We start from the raw sequence: 22,263 nt of genomic DNA, 5'->3' as shown, positions 1-22,263 counted from the left end.
ATACTGAATAGTATGATAAAAAATGGGTCTAGAAAAAGGAGTTATCCCACATAGTTAATTGACAAGGATAAGGAAGAGGAAAATATGGATGTTGTATCCAACAGTTTCAATAATTTCGTTGTAAATGTTGGACCTGAATTAGCAGGCAAAATCCCTGATGGAGGAACATCAGAAAAAAAGCTGGAAAACTTAATAAAACTTAATCCTTTCTCAATGTTCCTCACAGCAGTGCATGAAAGGGAAGTAGTTGATATTGTAACGTAATGTAAAAACAAAACATCTACCGATTGTGATGACATTGATATGACTATTAAAAAAAGGTTATAGATATTATTTCAAAACCATTCACACACATATGTAACTTATCATTCCAAACTGGTACATTTCCTAACAAAATGAAAAGAGCAAAAGTCATACATTTGTTCAAAGCTGGGAACAAACATCACTTCACAAACTGTAGACCTGTCTCACTTCTACCACAATTCTCAAACATTCTTGAAAAGCTTTTCAATAACAGACTGGACAATTTCATAGAAAAACACAAACTTCTTACCGAAAGTCAATACGGATTCAGAGCCAATAGATCAACATTGATAGACTCACTTGAAGAAATTACTAGCTCAATTGATCAAAAAAAACATGCCATTGGAATATTCATTGACCTAAAAAAAGCATTTCACACAATTAATCATGACATATTAATAAAAAAACTGGAACGTTATGGAATCAGGGGGTGTCGTTTTGGAATGGGTAAGGAGTTATTTAACCAACAGGCAACAGTTTGTGAAGCTGGGAGAGTGTTGTTCTTCATATTTCGACATTACATACGGTGTCCCCCAGGGGTCAGTATTGGGGCCGAAACTATTTATTATGTATGTTAATGAAATATGCAATGTATCGACAGTACTCAAGTTTTTTTGTTCGCTGATGACACGAATACATTTTGTTCTGGGGACAATGCTACTATTGGAAGAGATCACAGCTGAAATATGCAAACTAAAGTTATGGCTAAACAGTAATAAGTTATCATTAAAGTTGAATAAAACAACATTAATCATATTTGGAAATAGCAATACACAAGCATCCATTAAGATGGATGGAATTTACATTGAGAGAGTTAAAGAACATAAATTCCTTGGAATCACAATTGATGAGAAACTGAGCTGGAAACCACACATAAAACATATTCATTCCAAAGTCTCAAGAAGTATTGCAATATTAAACAAGGCAAAACAGATTCTTGATCATATGTCCCTCTACATTCTTTACTGTTCATTGGTTTTAACTTATTTAAGTTACTGTGCAGAAGTTTGGGGCAGTAATTATAAAACTACAACACAATCCCTATTTATTCTACAAAAAAGAGCAATAAGACTAATTAAAAATGTCGGCTATAGGGATCATACAAACCCATTATTCTTAGAGCTAAAATTATTAAAACTGTCAGATCTTGTTGAATTCCAAATCGCACAAATCATGTTTAAGGCAAAAAACGTTCAATTACATGGGAATATTCAGATAATGTTCAATGAAAGACAAGGGAATTATTATTTACGGGATTCTTTTATATTCACTAATGTTAGGGTGCGCACAACAAAGAGACGTGTTTGTGTTTCTGTTTGTGGGGTGAAGATCTGGAACAATTTGAGTGAGGAGCTAAAGGGATGTCCAAACATCAAACTATTCAAAAATAGGTATAAAGACACAATTCTCACACGGTACAGGGATGAAACTGCTAAACCATAACTGTTTATATTCTTGTTTTGTATTCTATTTATGAATTTGTGTATGTATGTATTTGTATGTGTACATATGTATATACATGTATATATATAAATATTTTGAGACCATTCGCCTAACTTGCCTGTATATATAGATATATATTATATGAATGATTATATAAAGTATTCAATGTTTATTTATTACTTATTCAAGATTATAAGTATACATTTATATTGTATGTTATTATATATTAAGATGTAACATTTTTTTATAATTTAGATTTTGGGCGAAGGGGTCGGATTAAATAAGTGTAAACTTCTTCCGACCCCTTTTCGGACGTGTAATTAGCTAAAGCTTTGTTGTTTATTGATATCAGACGACGATACTACGGATTATTCAATTATTAATTACATTTTTCGTTTTGTTATTGCTTTCATTTGTATAGTACTGTATCATGTCTGGATCACCTTTTGTTTCATTTGTATTTTCTTTAGTTTTACACTTTCGAAAAAACAAAACAAACAAAACAAAATTAAGTACATTAATACATTGAGTTTATTTATATTGTGCTTTCCTAGACTTATCAACCAATCCAAGAGAACAAGAAATGGTTAATGTTTCTCATCTCGAGTCATTTCCACTACTCTCTGTCCTTGTCAGACTTCCAGAAACACATTCTCATAAAGTCTCCTATTCTCTCTTTTCTTTGTAATTCTTCCTCTCAGCTATCTAGGACTCTGTGTTGCACTTTCACGCACATTTATTATGTTTAAAAGTCCCTGCAAAAGTTAGAGACACATTTTAAATCTGTGCTACCCCACTGCGTTTCTTTCATACCTTTTCTCTCAACATTACAAACTGTATGACACACACACACACACACACACACCCCCACACACACACACACACACACACACACACACACACACACACACACACACACACACACACACACACACACACACACACACACACACACAACATCAACAGCATTGAATCAAAGAATCAAAAGGAAGAAGAGGAATCAAAGAGAAAGGCAGATCAGAGGAAGGTTCAAACTCCTTTAAGCAAGAAATCTGACCCATGAACAGGGAGGGAGAGGGAGGAACGAGCCAGATGAGTTGAAGTGAAGCAGACACTTACATGTAGGTGCAAGAGAGATATCAAGAGATAGAGAGATAAAGGAGAAGGGAGAGTAACACACTGATCAGCAGATTCTGCAGGTTGTTGGTGATTCACAGGGAGGAGAGGGAGAAGAGGGTCGAGGCTGGCAGAGAAGGAAAACACCCTGGAGTCCAAGAACCCAAGCGGCCCTGAAGGCTCCTGGATTACTGCGGGACATCTTACAGTTTTTCTCAATCGCTATTTAGAATCAAAATTCCTTTCATCAAACCAACAGCACAGCCATCGAAACAGAAAACCATTTCTCTACAACAGTATACCATTTATCATTGATATCACACAAAATGCAGATGCTAAGCAGTGTTTTGCAAAACAGATCACACAATTCTCTAACTGAAGTTACAATTCTCTACACAAACATCACAAATCTTTTCTGTAACTCATGTCTACAAAACAAAATAATCTTCTCACAGTGGATAACACTTACTCCTCATAAACTTAGACCATAGCTACACTAATTGACACTTGATGTGCAAAATATTAACACTTGTTATCAGTCAATCACCCCATTGAAAAAAGTAACTGCATGGAATGTACTGTATACCTTACAGTAATGATGTTACATTGAAAACATTTACATGACAGAATTTGCATGACTGTACTTAAAATATTTTTTTAAATGGTGCCGGTAAAGCTATAATAGTGTTTATATGACTTGCATAGCTCTTTGAGATGTTCATATGGGGAGGATTAGCTATAGTTGATGGTAGAGCAATACATTTTTACAGTCAGTAATTGTGGTCTTTTCCTTTTTGCACATTGAGAAATGTATTTTTTTGTATTGGGGTGAATTGAGTACTTCGCTTCCATGTAAATGAATTGCTCACAGCTGATATCAATGACTTTCCTATACTAATTGTAATTTGTGAGAATCCTATAAAAGACCTCCCTCACTTCAGTAAGATGTTTGTGTGAACAAAATGGCTGATCGAGTAGGCAGAGGAACTCTGAGAGGAAGAAGGAACCCTGTTGTTCAGCGAGGAAGAGGGAACCCTGATGTTCACAGAGGAAGAGGGAGGGCTGTTCGTATGCGTGGTGGAAGAGTTGAAAGGGGACCAATGCGAACAGTAGTTTCGGACAACACCCGTGCAACTATTGTGGACCACGTCATAAACCATGGCATGTACCTCAGTGAGGCTGGCCAAAGGGTTCAGCCCAATATACGGAGATCAACAGTGGCATCCATTATTAGGATCTTCAGGCACGAAAATAGGTAAGCTACTGTAAACCTTTTTTACAGCACTTCATGCATTTCTATTTTTATGTAGGTTTCGATCACTGTTTTTATATTACAGTACATAACATTCTCAAATATTTATTGATAGAACTGGAAGAGCACCCCGCTCTGGTGGCAGAGGAAAGGCCTTTACTCCAGAACAAGAGTCTGCCATTGTTGATATGGTTGTGGCCAACAATGAAATCCGCTTAAGGGAGATTGAGGCCAGAATAATTGCAGACCAGGATGTCTTCAGTAACATTCTATCTATAAGTGTTGCAACCATTGACCGGGTGTTAAAGAGGCACCACCTCAGAATGAAACAGATCTATAAGGTTCCTTTTGAACGCAACTCTGACCGTGTGAAGGAGTTAAGGCACCGGTATGTACAGGTAAGGACCTCAATCACAGTGATGGCTTGCCTATATTTTTAGTATGTCGGACTGCTTACAGTAATGTAAAACGGTCCTCTGTTTGTTTCATTTTCTTTAGCGAATGATGGAACTGGAAGGCAATGCATTACCACATGTTTTTGTATATGTGGATGAAGCAGGCTTCAACCTCTCCAAAGTGAGGAGACGTGGGAGGAACCTTATTGGGCAAAGAGCAACAGTCTTTGTTCCAGGCCAAAGGGGAGGAAACATAACTATCTCGACACAAGGCGTCCTTGCTCACATCCCTGTAATGGGAGCATATAACACGCAACGTGTCCTTGCCTTCCTGGATGTCCTGTATGACCGACTTGTGCCACCAGAAGAGAGGGATCAAGTGAGGTCGGTTCACGTGGTCATATGGGACAATGTGGCATTCCACCACTCTCGGGACGTGAGGGCATGGTTTGAGGCTCATCCACACATGGCTATGGAGTTCCTCCCTCCATACTCCCCATTTCTAAACCCCATTGAGGAGTTCTTCTCTGCCTGGAGATGGAAGGTTTATGACCATCATCCTCATGACAGAATGCCCCTTTTGGACGCAATGAATGCTGGCTGCCGGGACATCTCTGCAGAATCCTGTCAAGGGTGGTGTCGACACGCAAGGAGATATTTCCCACGCTGCCTTGCAAGGGAAGACATACGCTGTGACGTAGATGAGGCTATGTGGCCAGACAGACGCCAAAGACCAGATCAGTAAAGGTATATAGATCTCATTCTCTGCTTTACTGCTGATTTACATCATTTACCCATGTTATTTTTTTTCCAGTGTATTGCTATCTTTTGTTTCTGTTACGGTGCTCTTCTGAAAATGAGACAATAAAAACAATGAAATAGTTACAGTAACATACTGTTTTTCCTATATGTAAGTTTGTTTCTCCCAACTCGTCAGTTTTCCGTTCAGTTTCCAATATTGATGGCTTGAGGTTTGTTTATTGATGATTGTTCAAATAGTCTTCTATTGAGCTGACAAATGTTTGTTTTTGGAGAGGGTATCTGGTTTTGGAAGGGGTATTTTTAGTTTTGAGTGCCTTAGAGCACTTTGCAAGAAATGTATATTGTTATGGTAGAATGTGTTATTATGGTGACCGGAGTTTCAGTTATGAAAACACATTTGTCTCATTAGAGGACAATTTGTTCTGTTTCGATGGACTTATTCTCTTTTGTGACCAGTATTTTCAGTTTTGGTCATGTACAGATGTAGCACTGAATTTCGGACTCCAGCTTACAGCTTCCTGCCTACGACCTGCCAAAGACCAGTATAGAGTAGGGATGTGCATCTCCATCACTGAGGCCGATGCGATGCGCATCTCGATACGTTACCACGATACGATACATTAACGATACCTTTGAAACACCAGGCGATGCGATACGATACGATTCACCCCTGTTGCGATACAGTTCGATACGATTTGATTCAACATTATGCGATTCAGGGCGATACGATGCGATTCAACACAATGAAAAAATAATGATACTTCAATATGGTACGACAGAGGATTTTTGTTTTATTCCTTATATGCAGCAAATCATACATTAACAAAAAAGTGCTTTAAATATTTGGTACTGCACATCCCATCATGCCGTTTATTTTTTTACCTTTAAAAGCTCTCCAGAGTACAATTGTAGAACACCTCACAGTTAAACAATGTAAGGATGCATTGCTCATGATTAACAATGTGCAAATAACAGCTACCATAGAGCAATGCCCATACAGCTGCCAGCCTGATGTGCTTAACACTCAGAGGCTAACTCACCAGTGAGCAGAAAGCAGTGGTTTCTATCTGAACAATAAAGAAAACAAATAACCTTTCACAAACAGGTATTTCATAACTGCTTACAGTAAGGAAGACATTTAAATGATTATTGGCCGTCACAGGCTGCTGTAAGCTAAACACCTCTCTCTGACAGAACACCTCACTGAATGATTTAACTCATACGTCTCACTTTCAGGTTTCTCTTTTCAGCCGCAGACCCCACGTCGCCTCTTTATGTGCGTCACTAAGTTCCTCGTACTACTTGTGTACTTTAAAGCGGCTCGGCATCGTTAACAATTTAAGCGTGATTTTTCAAGTTGACCGTCTGTAGTAATAGTACCGCGCACATATACCATCAGGACGTTACTGATGGGGTGCGGCTGCGGAGTGATACTGTGTGTATGCAAGTCCGCATCTAGGACGGATCTATGTATCATGGCTGTAGACCTGTTAAGTAATAAAGATACCTCATACAAAGGTCTACGGATACCTTATTACTCTCCATGACCTGCGGTCAACTATATAGCATAAATGACTATTACACCGTCTTTCTTGAACAATCCGAAGTGTTGCCAAACGTTTGATTTGTAGGTATTTTTCGCTGCGCTGTGTTTCTCTTTCTCCTCAACTTCCGTGTGTGTTGATAACTGAGACTCTCGTTCTCCGTAGTGGCGAAGCAAATATCAAAGATCGTCTCTGCTGAACGTTGACAAGATAAGGGGATTTTATATGAATGAATCGTTTTTTTACCGATGCAAAGACGCTACGCAATCGATGCATCGCGAGTTCAACCCAAACTGTAGCCGATGTGCACTCTTTCAACCGGTGCACTCGCATCTTGAACGTTTATGCCGGTGCACCGATGCGAATCGGTGAATCTTAACATCTCTAGTATAGAGGAATGTTAAGCCCTCCCACTATTTTCCAAGAGGGCGTTGCCAGATTTTCAATTTCAGGTTTTAACCAGGAGATGGCGCTTCATTCACAAATACAGAAAGACAAGTTTCATGGACTTTCAGTTGTGTTTTGAAGAGCATTTGAACACATCAATATTTTAGATCAACTAAAGTATATCTAATCTTGTAATTCAATAATATATAGTCTTTATATATTAAATAATCATAATGTAAATGTTTACATTACACTGCTTTATTTGTTATGCTCATACTTTAACCTTTACAATCGTTTGCTTTAATATGCAGTATATGTTTGTGTTTGCTTCCTCCTGCTCCCTTTCGGACACATACTGTATGATTTATTATTATTATTAATATGAAGATATTATTAAGATAAGATAAGATGTTACTTTATTGATTGAACATTTTAGTCTAGAATGTGCTGTCCCACGGTAATTCAGAAGGCTCACAGGTCACCTTCCGACCATTATTTAAAACAATAGGTGCTTTCACACCGTCTACAGTTTGATTTGTATAGAGGGAGCTCTGTCAGTTTTCGAATTACCCATTTGCTTTCGGGGAGCCCTATTTTTCAGAGCACATCCTGCTACTAAATATGTCACACGCACGCTCTGTTGACTGGCGCAGCAGCGCGGATACGATCAATTGCTATAAAAAAACTCTTTTACTAATACAGACGGTGTCACTATGCCGGCGGATGTGGCCGTTGTCGAAGCCTCTTCAGGCTCCGCATCGGCAGGCCTCTCCCTCGGTGTGGAGCTGTCAAGCTCGACCCTAACAGTTTACAGCTAACTGCCTGCCGTCAGATTTCATTTAAAAAACAGATCTGATTTTAAGACTATTTCTGCGCTCATAAAGAATGATAAGAATAAGAATAATGCGTATTGAACTGGTTTCATTAATTAGTGAGTTTATTTAACACTAGAACCGCCAATCGGGTCAATTTGTGTGATGTGTGTTGTGTGTGTGCAATGTAACTTTTTTTCAATAAAATATTAAAGTCTCCCAGTCCATGACTTTTCCTGAAAGTGTGTTATGTAGCACCCTATGTTGTTAAAAATTGCATTCTAATAGCGGGATATGACGGGTTTAGGTAGGCCTATACAAAAACCTCTGGCGGTTCTAGTGTTAAGGTAATTAGGTACAGTAGAAGCCCTTTTTTATCAGTAACGAATTTAGCAGTTGAACATAAAAGTCAACTAACTGAGGGTCACTTGCAATGACAGTGTTGTGTCTAACTGTAAGCTTGTCACTCAGAGTAACCTACCGTTAATTTAGCTGCTGGAGAAGAAAGATCAAGGTGGGAGGGGGGGAGAGAGCTGTGGTTGATGGGCCATTAGTTGTGTAAATACACAGCTGAGAGCTGCCGTTTCATTCAGACTGTTTAAAAAACTGTAACAACGGACTATTTTTCTTAGCGGATGCATGTCAATTTAAATCAATACATACAACTATTTTTTAAATCAATAAAAACATTTTCTAAATCCATAAAAGCATTTAAATTAATATTGGGAGTCATGTCGTTACTTTGTTGAGAATGTGGCCATGTAATAAGCGGGATAATTTGCAGCGACTTGTTCCTTATGGGGAAAATAACACCCTTCATCCAGATGAGGATCCCTCCGCTACTATTTGGGATCCTGATCGACCGACGAAGCTCCATTAAAATATACATATTTTTGGCGAATTACTGAGTTTAGGCACGTTAATAACGTGTTAATGAAGTTGAATACAGTATATTCATATGTGTCAGTGATTTCATGTCAATTCGGCGAACATAAACATAAATGATCGTGGTGAAGATGATGATTAAATTAGGATTAAAAATCGAGAGCCGGGCTGCATTTCCTCCCGTCCGTTTTTTTTGAATAACAAAATTATTTTGTTAAATAACAACATGGTGATGTTTTGTAAAGGATTACATGTCTCTTATTTAGCACAGTAGTATGATATCCGTGACATATGGATCTTAACAAAGTTCCGCTGTACATCCAGCATACTGTATCTCACTTAATTCACATGAGCTCCAGTGTGAAACCCCACTGCACCCCCTGGTGGATCAATGATCCATTGCAGCTGGCTTCATTATAATTAAATGTATCTATCACGGGGGCGGTCTCAAGTCAAGCTGGAGGTTTTCCCTTGAGCGAGGGCAGATCAGGTACCAATCACGGCCCTCGCGTTTCAAACTGTCTGAAATGAATCGCTACATCTGTAAGTGCATTTTGCAAAAGATATTCAGAGTTATGGCAAGTGTGTTTCTGTTTAAATGGCTATGTTCTTGTTTTGAAGAAATTAATTTTGATTCTAAATAGTGGGTTTAGCAATTGAGAAAAACTGTAAATGGGCTGAATTTACAGAACAAGTCATTGCAACATAATTTCAAACACATTCACACACACACACATACATACGTACACATGCTACGCCATCGGGTGCACCCTGGTGTTCAGTATCTCGCCAAATGACAATTCAATATGTAGATCCCTGCCAGCGCTGGTGATCAAACCCCCGACCTTCCGATTGGTGGATGACCACTCTACCTGGGGCACAGCTGCCCCGGTGGTCTCTAATCAAAGTTATTGTTGAGAAAACTCTCCAATAAGGTTCTCCTTGTAGTGGAGCTTAAAAAACAGTGTGTAACACGGTCCTGAAAACAGATGAAGCTGGTTCAGTTGTCACAGAAATATTTTCATGCTGTGTCTCAGTTTGTGTATTTCTGTTCTTAAACTTGCCGTTTTGAGTGCAATAGTGATTCCTTATGCGAAGTGCGGCAAAATGCAGTTTGAGTACATGGACGGTACAGTCATAACCAGTGTTGGGCAAGTTACTTCCAAAATGTAATATATTACATATTACTTATTACTCTCTTTTGAAAGTAATAAGTTACATTAAAATATTACTGTCTCTGAAATGTAATGAGTTACACTACTTTAGTTACTTTTTAGTTACTTTTACCAAAATAAACGCAAAAGAATAGCTAGATATTTAAATGCTAAAATGTAGTTTAGTGCAGCTCATTATGCATCCAGTGAAGGGCAATGTGGTATAGCATAACAACTGTGTAGGCCCTTAAGGCTACTAACAACTTGTATTACAGGGCTTAGTTGAATACTCCATTCTGATTGTAAATTCTTAACATGTGACACGTTGTTAATACAGCAGTACAGACCACTGTCAAGGACTATAATGCAGGTTAACATATTGTAAATCAAGGCAAATATTATTTAAACCATGCTCATGGTTTGAAATGGCAAACATTGAAAGGCAAAAGTATTATTAAAACCATGTAGCCTACTACATCATCACCTTGGTCCCATCATATACGCTGGGAAGAGAATATTTACTGTGCTTGAAAACTGGTATCACATCATCATGTGAGGTTGAATTTGTGACCTGGAGAACATTTCAGCTGCAACATCAGCTCGTTGATAATAAGCTTCGGATATGAGATATTTTTGTAGCCATTCGTGGTGAAGCCATCTGTGCTATTGTATGCATTATTTTTGACCCAACATTTCTACAGGCATGGCAGAATATGGTACTATTTTCACATGAATATTCTAGCCATTGTCTATTTTTATACCACAAGCTGCAAAATGACCGCCTTACCCCACTGTACAGGCGGGTAGTTGTTTAGATATACCTGGCACCTGCGGGCCACAGAGGGGCGGCGTAGTTTCGGGCGACGAAGACTGCTGCTCCGGGGCCGGCGAGTCAGGCGGGAGTAAGCTAGTGTCCACAACGGAGGGTAACGTGATGTCCGCATCTGACCTGTTGCTACTGTCTGCAGTAGATGCAGTGTTGCTGGCGTTTAGTGATGGTTGCTTTAACCATTTTCGTATAAATGATTATCCACAGATCAGATGTGTGTCACTGCTGTGGAAGCACTTTGGAAATGATGCACGCGCAGCGGAGCAGGTCACGCGCACCTGACACAATTTGTTGTTTGTATTTTTCGCTACGTTCTCTTTTTTGAATGGTTGCATAACGTTCAACTTCCCCGAAGATCTCGATGCGAAGCCTGAAGGGTAAACACCAGGTTTACTAATCTACCCGCACAATTTGTCCGGTGTCGGAATGTCTCGCTATGTTAGTACATTCTTAAAAAACAAAACACCATTTAATTTCGGGTTAAAATGTGTTGTAACTGCATTACTGAGCATTGTAACGGGTAATATATTACCCACATTTCATTAGTAATGCGTTACATTACTTCGTTACAGCAAAAAGTAATATATTACTGTAACTCCGTTACTTTTGTAACGCGTTACACCCAACACTGGTCATAACACATAAAAAGTTGAGTCGGAACGCTGGGGACTTCTCACACTCAACGACCGCCATCTTGGCTACATAACGGAAGCTACGCTACCAGCAGCGGTTGTAGTGTTTCCTGTAAACTCAGAACTATAAAACATTTTTTTTACGATTAAAGTGTTTACGATTAAAGTGACGTCCACTATACTGTACTTTACTATACTGGTATGATAATAATAATAATAATAATAATAATAATGATACATTTTACTTGAAAGTGCTTTTCCAGGTGCTCAAAGACGCTTTACAGTGGTTTGATAAAACATGATAAAATAGAATAAAGAATAAAAAAAATAAAAAATACATATTAAAACAGCAACACAGCATAATTCACAAATGATCATAGTCGTCATGATCTTTGTGTGATTTAAAAAAAAAACTACATGGTCAAAATTCACAGGTCACAACATGCAGTGTACTAAGGAAAGGATCCAAATTGAGACACAGCGTCAAAGTTGTTTCCAACTTTGAGCCAACCAAAATTGTAATTTATTTAGTTTACTCTAGTAATGTATGTTGTAGCCTATGTATGTCAACGTATGTTGTGAAAATGACTTGTCTTGTGTTCAACTTTGTGAGATTTCTTTTGAGATATTTTCTTTGGTCTAGATCAGGGTTCCTCAATGCGCGGCTCGCCAAGCTTTAATTGGTGGCTCGCGAGCCTCTTGCGGCTCACCAAGCTTTAATTGGTGGCTCGCATGGCAGTAGGCTAAATAAAGGGGTGATAGATATGATTATACAGTGCGTACACATAAAAACATAAAAAACAAGCAGGGCTTTTACATACAACCCATTAAAACACTGAACATGTTCGCTCTAATAGCCTACAAATAAAGATGCAAAAATAGACAAGAAACAAGATATTTAAACTTGCCCCCCCGACACTGACTCACTGCCGAGTTGCCAGTATTGGCGGTCTATCCAGCGCTACATGGTGAATGTGCTCTTGGACGGGTAGATACATGGTGGGATAGTATCGAAAAAAATAAACTTAAGGTCAATAAAAATATGTTATCATGTGCATGCTCATGAAAATATGGATTGCTTAAAAAATCATTTATATCGCCAAATTGGAGCATTTAAATTGGAGGATACTACAACCAACGTGGCACTTTTTACTTTCACTAGCTTGGCTACGATCGAATAGCTTCTCCATTTCATACTAGATAGCAAGTGTTAGTAGAGAAAAAATTTATCGATTTCTCATAAGAAAAAGTTGCAAACCTGGTTAACAGAAACAAAGCGTGACAAACGAGGAAAATTAGGATTTGTCTTTGGAGCATCCAACTTCCGCTCATACCAGTATTAAGGTAATCCTGCTTTTAATTAATGTATTAATTGTTGGGGAAATATTTTCCAAGGCCCATAACTTTGACCAAGTTTATCAGTTCATACTGTCCTGACTGAGCACAGGCACCCCTGCATATTACAACATTTCCTTAAAAACTTACCAAAACGTAATTTTTTTCAATTTGACTCCATACAACAACATCTGAAAGGGTTTTACATGGCGTTTAAAACAAATAAAGAATTAACTGTGTAGGCCAAGGTTATTTGTTAATTTGTTGGAGAATATTGTTAGGCAGCTGAAAAAAGTAAATTAAAAAAACAAGGCCTTACTTGGCGCTTGGCGCTATTTTAATGAGGTCATCCCAAACAATGCCACACAAGTGCGCAGTGCACTCACAACACGGGCAGACAGGTCCACAGAAACTACCGGTATGCTTAGTCCTACTTTAGTTACTGTACTGCAAAAAGCAGACTGAAACACACAGACTCAAAACCATGGACACACTGGCACATAAGTTACATAAACAATTTATAGGCCTAAATTGCATAAGCTACAGTATTGCAACTAAGCAGACAGCGCTGCTTCTCTCTCTCTCTCTCTCTCTCTCTCTCTCTCTCTCTCTCTCTCTCTCTCTCTCTCTCTCTCTCTCTCTCTCTCTCTCTCTCTCTCTCTCTCTCTCTCTCTCTCTCTCTCTCTCTCTCTCTCTCTCTCTCTCTCTCTCTCTCTCTCTCTCTCTCTCTCTCTCTCTCTCTCTCTCTGTTTGCCTGCCATTATAGAGCTTTTTCGTTAGCGTTCTTGAGGGAAAGAGCTGCCGCAAAACCGGCGAGCTGGCGGGTGAGGAGCGTGATGACGAATCATAATTTTTTAAGGAAATCGTTTTTATTTGTTATTATAATTACTGTGAAATGTATTATGTTTTCGTCATTATTACAACAAATACACACTTGCAACTAATAAGGCTGGCAATGCTTTTATATTTATTAGACTATTAAAAAAAAGATCATGCTCCAAATAAGTGGGGGTACAGCGTACCCCCGTGTCCAACGCCCACTACATCACTAGTTTTAATGGTACTACTACTTTTATTGATACCGCTTATCGGTCCGGTCTTTTAACGGTACTTTTATCGGTTCTTTTGGAGAAAAAAATAAGGTAAACTAACTAAACAAATTGTGAACAAAACTAACATTGCTTTTTATTTAAATTAAATACATAATATTTCACATCAAAAGAAACAACAACGTTTTAACAAATCGTATATAAATAATCTGATGACAGAACTGTAAACAGAATAGCTGAAACTTTAACAAACTAAATAACTCAGTTACCTCTAATCATTAACCCAGGTTTGTATAATTGAGTTAACTCTGTGTGTTGCTGCTAGCATACATAACACCTGACGTGGAAAAGTTATTTGTGGAAGGGGCTACAGAGCTGCTAGAAAGACAGTTGAACCCGGTGCATTTCTCCGTCTGAATGTGGTGCACTTTTGCAAGATGGATAAAGTTTAACCACACCTCGGAGCGCGTTCTCTCCGCCGCCATCTCCTCCGTGTGTGTGTGTGTGTGTGTGTGTGTGTGTTGCTGCATGTAGCAGCTGCGTGTGTGTAAACTGCCCCTCCCCCTCGCACACAGACGGGAGAGAGATCGAAAATACTAAAAATAATCATAGACGCATTTTGCAGTCTTTTTGCATGTTAGAAACGGAGTTGGCAAAACTAAAACTGCAATATAATGTTTGTGTAGCAATAATACACATGACATATTTTTTACATGTCTCCAGTAGCCTACCGATAAAAAGACCGCTAACGTCGGAGCTTAACGGTACCACAGTCTTTAATAATTCAGCCCCGGGGCCCGTTTAATACAGGGGCTCGGTACTCATCCCTAATTACCAGTGTTAATTTTGTCAACGAAAACTATGACGAAAAATGTTCGTCAACAACCTTTTTTACATGACTAAGACGAGACGATGAAGAGCTAAAAATAGATTATTGACAATAAACACTATGACGAAATGTATATTTAGTTTTCGTTGACGAGACGGGACTAAGGTGTTAATGGTGGACTATTGTGGAGGCTATATTTATATAACATTAGAAAGACTGATTCTTATTATTACATTATTGCTTATTGTGCTCATTTTATGTGGCTGTGACTTTGGAATAAATAGACATCTTTAGCCCGCAATACAAAGTAGCAAGATCAGGTGCAGACACTGAAAGAATACAAAGAGTTATTCATAAACAGGACATCACTCCGGCCTTGAGTTGTATGGGAGGTTTGCTCCCACACACAGCTAGGAAGCAGCATTATGCAGATTCTACTATATCAGCAGAAAGCTTCAGAAAAAACGAATTACGTATGATGGTTCCAGAGTAGGGAGGGACTTTCACAGGCCGGCCGAATGCTGATTGGAGGATCGTTTTGCCAAGTGACTTTCTAAGTCTGTGCACCTACCAAAGAGAACCAAGTCATACCACGGTATCTCTTCAGCTAGTCTTGACCAATCATAAATGTACGGGCAACGCCCTGTGTAATACAAATGTATGCACGCACAAGGTTTGAGGCTATTTCCGGAAACAGTGGTTACAGATTACAGCTTTGCTGCCTGTGATTTCTATGACGTGACGGAGGCCTTGGCCAAGTGAATATATCTATATTGCTCTCTCATAATAAATAGTTAAACTTAGAAGTCGTCTGTCTTTTCTGGAATTTTGAACACAACACTATCGGACATTCAAAATTGCATCTTACGTTTCTAACTTGCAATATCATTATTTCCGCTCTCTTCACTCCAGAAGAGCGATCTCCCTGTATCTCCCTGTGTCTCTCTTAGTGATGTGTCGGTCGTGAACGAGCCGGCTCAAAGAGCCAGCTCTTTTAAGGGAACGACGGGAGCCGGTTCGCGCCCGCGAACGAGCCGGTTCTTTTTTTTTTTTGCGGAGGGATCTAGATCGGCATGAAGGCACATTATGCAATGTGCAATGTGCACATTATCCCGCTTATTACATGGCCACATTCTCAACACAGTAACGACATGACTCCCAATATTAATTGAAATGCTTTTATGGATTTAGAAAATTATTTTATTGATTTAAAAAATAGTTGTATGTATTTATTTAAATTGACATGCATCCGCTAAATAAAAAATAGTCCGTTGTTACTGTTTGAACTAACGTAGCAACGGCAGGAACTGCTTCGATAGTGTTTTTGAGGAGCTTTTTGATTACAGATTTGAAAACATCGTTGCTTGCTTTAAAAATAGCACAATTCATTATGTCAAACCTTGGAAAGTATCTAGATATCCCTGCCTTAATGCCAAAGTAAATATCAACTGAATATGTGTCGCCGTTTGATATCTATGTCTGGACCGCTGCGTAAAAAGGAGGGTTTCTGCCCCGTTGCTTCTCTTCTTACTTCTATAAGAATAAAACACGGAGGAGGGAGATCTCTTTTTCTCCCCCTCTTCTGAGAGCCCAGCAGCTGATCTCAGAGCACGCTCCCCTCTCCTGCAGGGGGGCGTGGTCAGCTGCAGCTCACAGAATCTGCCTTTTCTTTATATAGAGAGGCGAAGTCCCTCCCCTTCCGGGAGCCTCCATGGGACCCCGGAAGCGGAAAATTATACATAGAAGTCAATGGAGAGAGAAAAGTTATCTTTTGATCCCGTTTGAATTGTGCCACGAATGACACATATGATGTTTTTCAATCTTAAACAATCATTTCCATGCAAAAAAAGTCACAGTTTGTCGTAAAACTGCTGAAATATAAGACTATGAATAATACGCAACTAGAAAGACTACAAATCCCAAATGCATTCTGGGTCGCGTAAGTGATGTCATAGGCGATAATGCTCCAAGACTGGTTGTGACTCGCAAAGCAAAGAGGAAGAAGAAGACTGATTTATTCCCTCCAATAAATATAAGAGATTGCTCCAATAAATTCACTTTTACAAGATGCCTGTGTGCTTTGTACGAGGTTGTAATCACAAAAGAGATCATACCACTTGCTCGTTCTATCGCTTCCCGTCTGATGAAAGGACCAGGAGTCGTTGGACCAAACATATCAGGTAATATACATGTTTTGCATGGAACATAGTCAAGTTAGCTACCTAGCTAGTAGCGAGCATGTTAGTTAGCATTATATTACATTACTTAGCCTTGTCATTTGTATTAGCCTTAACACGAAGTAAACCGAAATGTTAAACAGTAAGAGTAGTCATGATGGTAAGTATTTTGTGAAACATTTGAAGAGTAGCCTATCGCCCCCTCCACCAGGTGCTAAGGGGGCGGGAGGTAGGGTAACCCCACATTAGTATCAGCGATCTTTTCTACTTAATGCTATCTGCACAAATGGTTAACATTGACCATTAAAAGATCAGGCAGTTCAGGGAGAGTCGAAGGAAGGAAGGCAGGCAGCTTTGCATGACATTCTTCTGGACGTGTTTCATTGTGATGATAGTGAGAGTGAGTCAATCTGTTTGTTGGAAAGACAGTAGTTGAGTGATTACTGAGAGAAAATTATTAAAAGAGATAATTATTCAGTGTTGTTACTTTAAAGTGTTGTTACTGACCTTTTTCTCTTTTATTTTCTTTACCTCACCTGTAACTGCTGAGACCCTGAGGAACAAGCACACTGGACTGACCTGCTCTGGCAACCTGATTTCCACTGTACGTAATAGTATTTGGTTATGTTATATTATTTATATACATCAAAGGCACAATGCACCCCCCAGAGACACACATGTATTGAGTGTGATATTTTGCATTGGTCATGTGAAATCATCTTTACATACTAGAAAACTGTAGGAGCGGCAACTTGTTTTGAAATTGAATTTTTAATATCCGATAATAAAGTTGATCTGTTTTCTTTATTCTTCTCTCTTCCCAGCTCCATCCATCACCATTCTCTGTTCCTGCAGGTCCTGCTTGCTAATCAATATTCATATTTTTTTACACAATTACAAATAAAGTCAATGTATTGTATGACATGAAGTTGTGCTTCATTCTGAGTCAATAATAAATTCATTCTGCCTTCAGCTGCAAAATTATTGTGGACTGCACCAACATCCATGTAGCTGCCCCCCAGTAAGATGAACCAAGCAAAGTTGACATACTCAACATACAGCTGTACTCTTAAGTTTACATGAATAATTTGTGAAATATTGGTAATAACAGGTTTAAATGATTATTAGTAATTAATTATATAATTTTCTCATCGTAGATGAGCAGACAGGGAGCAGATGAGAAAAGCAGAATATGCAGCTGCCATTTTCCACATGGAAAAGAGAAAGGGCCAAGTGTATTTGAGTGGACAAAAGAGAAATCCCAAATACGAAAAATAAAATTATACAATTTACAGATATGTATACAAATAAATACATATCCTATATACACCATCATGTATAATGATGGTGTATTATGTAGAAGGAAGTGTGGTAGATAACAAGTAAATATAGAGTTACATACAGATCCATGTTACAGCAAAAGATGGAATAACTAAGAAGCACACAGTATAATAATAATTACACGCAACAATTAAATAACTGCTCAGCATCTCCACCACAATCCCAATCTGCTGTGGCCTGTTTTCCTCCCCTCTGCATAACACCCCATCACACATAAGAAACACAACGCAGAGTCCGAGGGTGTTAAGAGTATGTTTATTTAAATGTCCTCCTCTCTACTGGCCAACACAGGGAGCATATGCTGGGTGTAGAATTGTTCCAGGAGGAGGAGATTTCCATGCCATGCAGGGTCTTTGGGGATGGGGAGGATGATCGCCTCCATCGTGGTCCACAGCAGCAGAGACTCCGGTCTGTGATGTGCAGCTGTTATATAATATACAATACATTTTTTTGAAAAACATTTGATCAAAAAATAAGGATTTGGTCAGGATCTAGAGTCAGTGTGTAGTTTATTAATTAATCAATGCTCTCTACATTAGGAAAACACATACCAGTGTACCAGAGGGAGTCACACACAGCTGTGCCTAGATAACCAAACAAATTGACAACAGGGATGCAAACTCATCAGGTATGAAAAAGGTGACAAGGATCCGAGCCCCCTGACCCCACAGAATATCGGCTTTAAAATGAGGAATAACAGGATTTTAGCAGTCAGAACAACTAAAGCAGCAGTGTTAATATTAACAGAAACGCCATAGAGTCACATCTAATAGAAATATATAAAAAGCATTTATTTTAATTGTGTAGCAGTCAGTTTATAATTTTGGCAGCACTGTTGAGCATTTTGAAAATGTATTTTCATGCCTCTGTGCAAGGCTTAGTCTTTCTATCTTTATAGCCACTGGTGTAAAGTAACCAAGTTCATAAACTCAACAAGTACTATACTTGGGCACAATTTTGAGGTACTTGTACTTTACTTAAGTATTTCAATGTTTTGCTACTTTGTACTTCTACTCCACTACAGTTCAGAGGTAAATGGTGTACTTTTACTCCACTACATGTATGTAATACCTTTAGTTACTTTACAGATGTGGATGAATGATGTGAAATATAATCAAGTGTTAAATCAGACTTTAGTTCCACCTGGAGTAAATCCAAAAGCTACCCTGCCTGCAGTATACAAAGTCATTCAAACTAGCTGCACCTTTACCAGCTTTGATAACACTTTAATGATCAGTCATTATAAAACATATCATATTATTCTGAAATGGACCAATCTGCAAAATGACTACTTTTACTGTCGCTACTTTCACTATATTTTGATAATAATAATTTTCTACTTTTACTTGAGGAACATTTGGAATGCAGGACTTTTACTGTAACAGAGTATTCCTACACTCTGGTACTTCTACTTTTACTCAAGTACAAGAACTGAGTACTTCTACTTTTAATCAATTACAAGATATATACTTATACCGCCTCTGTTTATAGCCTATGAAAAAAACGATTAGAAAACGAAGGCTAAAGCTAACGTTAGCAGATAGTGACAATGTATACTAGTTAGCTAGCTCAACGATAATATTGCGACGGGGAAAAAAAACTTTTCAGTGCATATCACGCTCTGCCGCTCCGACAGGGAGCTCTACTCTGAACACCTGAACGGCCCGTTCTAACAGCTGTTCACCAGCGGTCCAGTCTGTGCCACAGTGACTCCGGACGCACAGTTAATATTAACGAACGCACCGTAGGTAATGTAGCTGCTGAAGCTAGACCATCATCGCCGAGCAGCAGAGGCTTATTATACATCATGAGCAGAGCCGACAGGCAGGAAGACTCGAGCACACAGCTCGCGCTTCATTATAATATATAAAAAAAAGCTCGCGGCCGCACATTAATCCGGGTCCCAGACCCCCTCCCATACCCCAAAAATATTTTTATTGCAGATCTACAGGAATCATAAAAACGACCTATTTTGGATTCAAAACGGAGAATTTCGCCGAAAGGTGACAAGTTTGCATCCCTGGACAAGATAACCAAAATCCTTGAATCTACACACAGCAAATAAACTCAAATGACACAACGAGATGTAAAAAGGAGATCACACATATAGTCGATATAGAACTGGCCGCTTCAATCTGAAGAGCAACTAAAACAAAACACGGGAGTGTATCGTGTTCTTGTGAACACTAATGTTATCCACAGCATACACAGACACCACAAAGTTCTTAAGGAGAAAACTAGTTGCTAAAACAAAACACGTTAGTGTACCTTGTTAGCTAGCTGACATTAACCTTAGACATTGCACTCATATTACTCACTGAAACCTTGTAAAGCCGGTCCCGCATGCTGGCTCTTACAGAACCGCTCCCTTTCGTGTATGTACAGCTCTCAACATGCCCAGACTTGTAGTGATTTTCACCTCTTTTTATACTTTTTCGCCTCATTCTGAAAGAAACAGGTGAAATTTACTAACGTGACAGCCATCTTTGTGATGGTGACGCGTATTGTGCGAGACCAGAGACCTGTAGTTCACTGAGCGGTTTCACACAAAACAAATTGTAACTTCACAGTTTTACGACACATTTTTATTTTTTTGACTTGCAAAATGTTCTTTTAATTTGACAAACATCATATGTGTCATTCGTGGCACAATTCAAACGGGATCGAAAGATGACTTTTCTCTCTCCATTGACGTCAATGTATAATTTTCCGCTTCCGGGGTCCCATGGGTCGGAAGTAGATGGGCGGGACTTCGCCTCTCTATATAATTTTAAAATGTCGATACAGTAGCTCCTTTTTTAAAATAGTTTTTATAGGTGTTGCAATCTGTTTTGTGTAGCGTGGTTCTACAAGCAAGTCAGTGCATTCATTGGGTGGTATCAGAGAGTTACAAGGGTCTGTAAATGCAATGAAAACATTTGGCCACAGCAAATAATTTATATTAAACATGTCATTTTTACTTTTGAATACTTCAGTAAAGGATGTATTGATTGATTTAAGTGATATATGTGTACACATAGGCCTATACACATCAAAACAGGGCTACATTTGATTTAATTAAAAGGCATAATATGTGGTAAACTGAAGAGCCGTTTGGGAGCCGAAAGAGCCGGCTCTTCTTGGTGAGCCGAGCCAAATGATCCGGCTCACCAAGAAGAGCCGGAATTCCCATCACTAGTCTCTCTGTGTGCGGGGGGCGGGGCCTAACAGACACGCTGCAGCGGCACACAGAGATCTGCCGGGGACGGAGCGTTCAGAAGTATAGAGACACTCTACAAGGCTCGATGTAGAAAAAGGTCGTTTGTCATTAACAGCTGGGCAAAAGGTGTCATATTCAGTCGGAGAAATGCACAATTTTCGACTTGCTTAACTCGTAGCTCCGTTGCCCCAATTACGAGTAACGTTATCACATCAGGTGCGCAGAGGTGGGAGAAGTACTCAGATCTTGTAGTTAAGTAAACAAGTACCAGATTGTAAGAATACTCTGTTAAAGTAAAAGTCCTGCATTCTAAATGTTAATCAAGTAAAAGTAGAAAAGTATTATCATCAAAATATAGTGAAAGTAGCGACAGTAAAAGTAGTCATTGTGCAGATTGGTCCATTTCAGAATAATAGATATGATATGTTTTATAATGATTGATCATGAAAGTGTTCTCAAAGCTGCTAAAGGTGCAGCTAGTTTGAATGACTTTGTATATTGCAGGGTAGCTTGTGAATTTACTCCAGGTGGAATTAAAGTCTGATTTAACACTTGATTATATTTCACATCATTCATCCACATCTGTGAAGTAACTAAAGGGATTCAATACATGTGGAGTAAAAGTACACCATTTACCTCTGAACTGTAGTGGAGTAGAAGTACACAGTAGCAAAACATTTAAATACTCCAGTAAAGTACAAGTACCTTACAATTTTACTCAAGTTCAGTACAATATAATAACATAATTATATATATATTTGATTTATTTCACATTTAAATAAAGCAATGTTAATTTGTTTAGTTTTTCCCTTTAAAAAA

The 22,263-nt window shown here is 38.7% G+C and overlaps 2 long non-coding RNA genes across 2 annotated transcripts; one reads left to right on the top strand and one right to left on the bottom strand.

Moving 5' to 3' along the window:
* The first annotated feature begins 16,550 nt into the window (after positions 1–16,550).
* On the top strand, positions 16,551–17,828 carry LOC307031298. Its single transcript, XR_013805917.1, has 2 exons — positions 16,551–17,508; positions 17,729–17,828. It is a non-coding gene; the product is annotated as an uncharacterized lncRNA (long non-coding RNA).
* A 653-nt stretch (positions 17,829–18,481) lies between these two features.
* On the bottom strand, positions 18,482–20,857 carry LOC307034166. The gene is made up of 2 exons (XR_013806803.1): positions 20,564–20,857; positions 18,482–18,668 (listed from the first exon to the last, which is right to left on the bottom strand). It is a non-coding gene; the product is annotated as an uncharacterized lncRNA (long non-coding RNA).
* Between the last annotated feature and the right edge of the window lie 1,406 nt (positions 20,858–22,263).

The sequence above is a fragment of the Notothenia rossii genome (assembly GCF_949606895.1).
Source record: "Notothenia rossii genome assembly, chromosome: 3".
In the NCBI taxonomy this organism is placed as follows: domain Eukaryota; kingdom Metazoa; phylum Chordata; class Actinopteri; order Perciformes; family Nototheniidae; genus Notothenia; species Notothenia rossii.
This window is presented reverse-complemented; position numbering and strand designations above follow the sequence as displayed.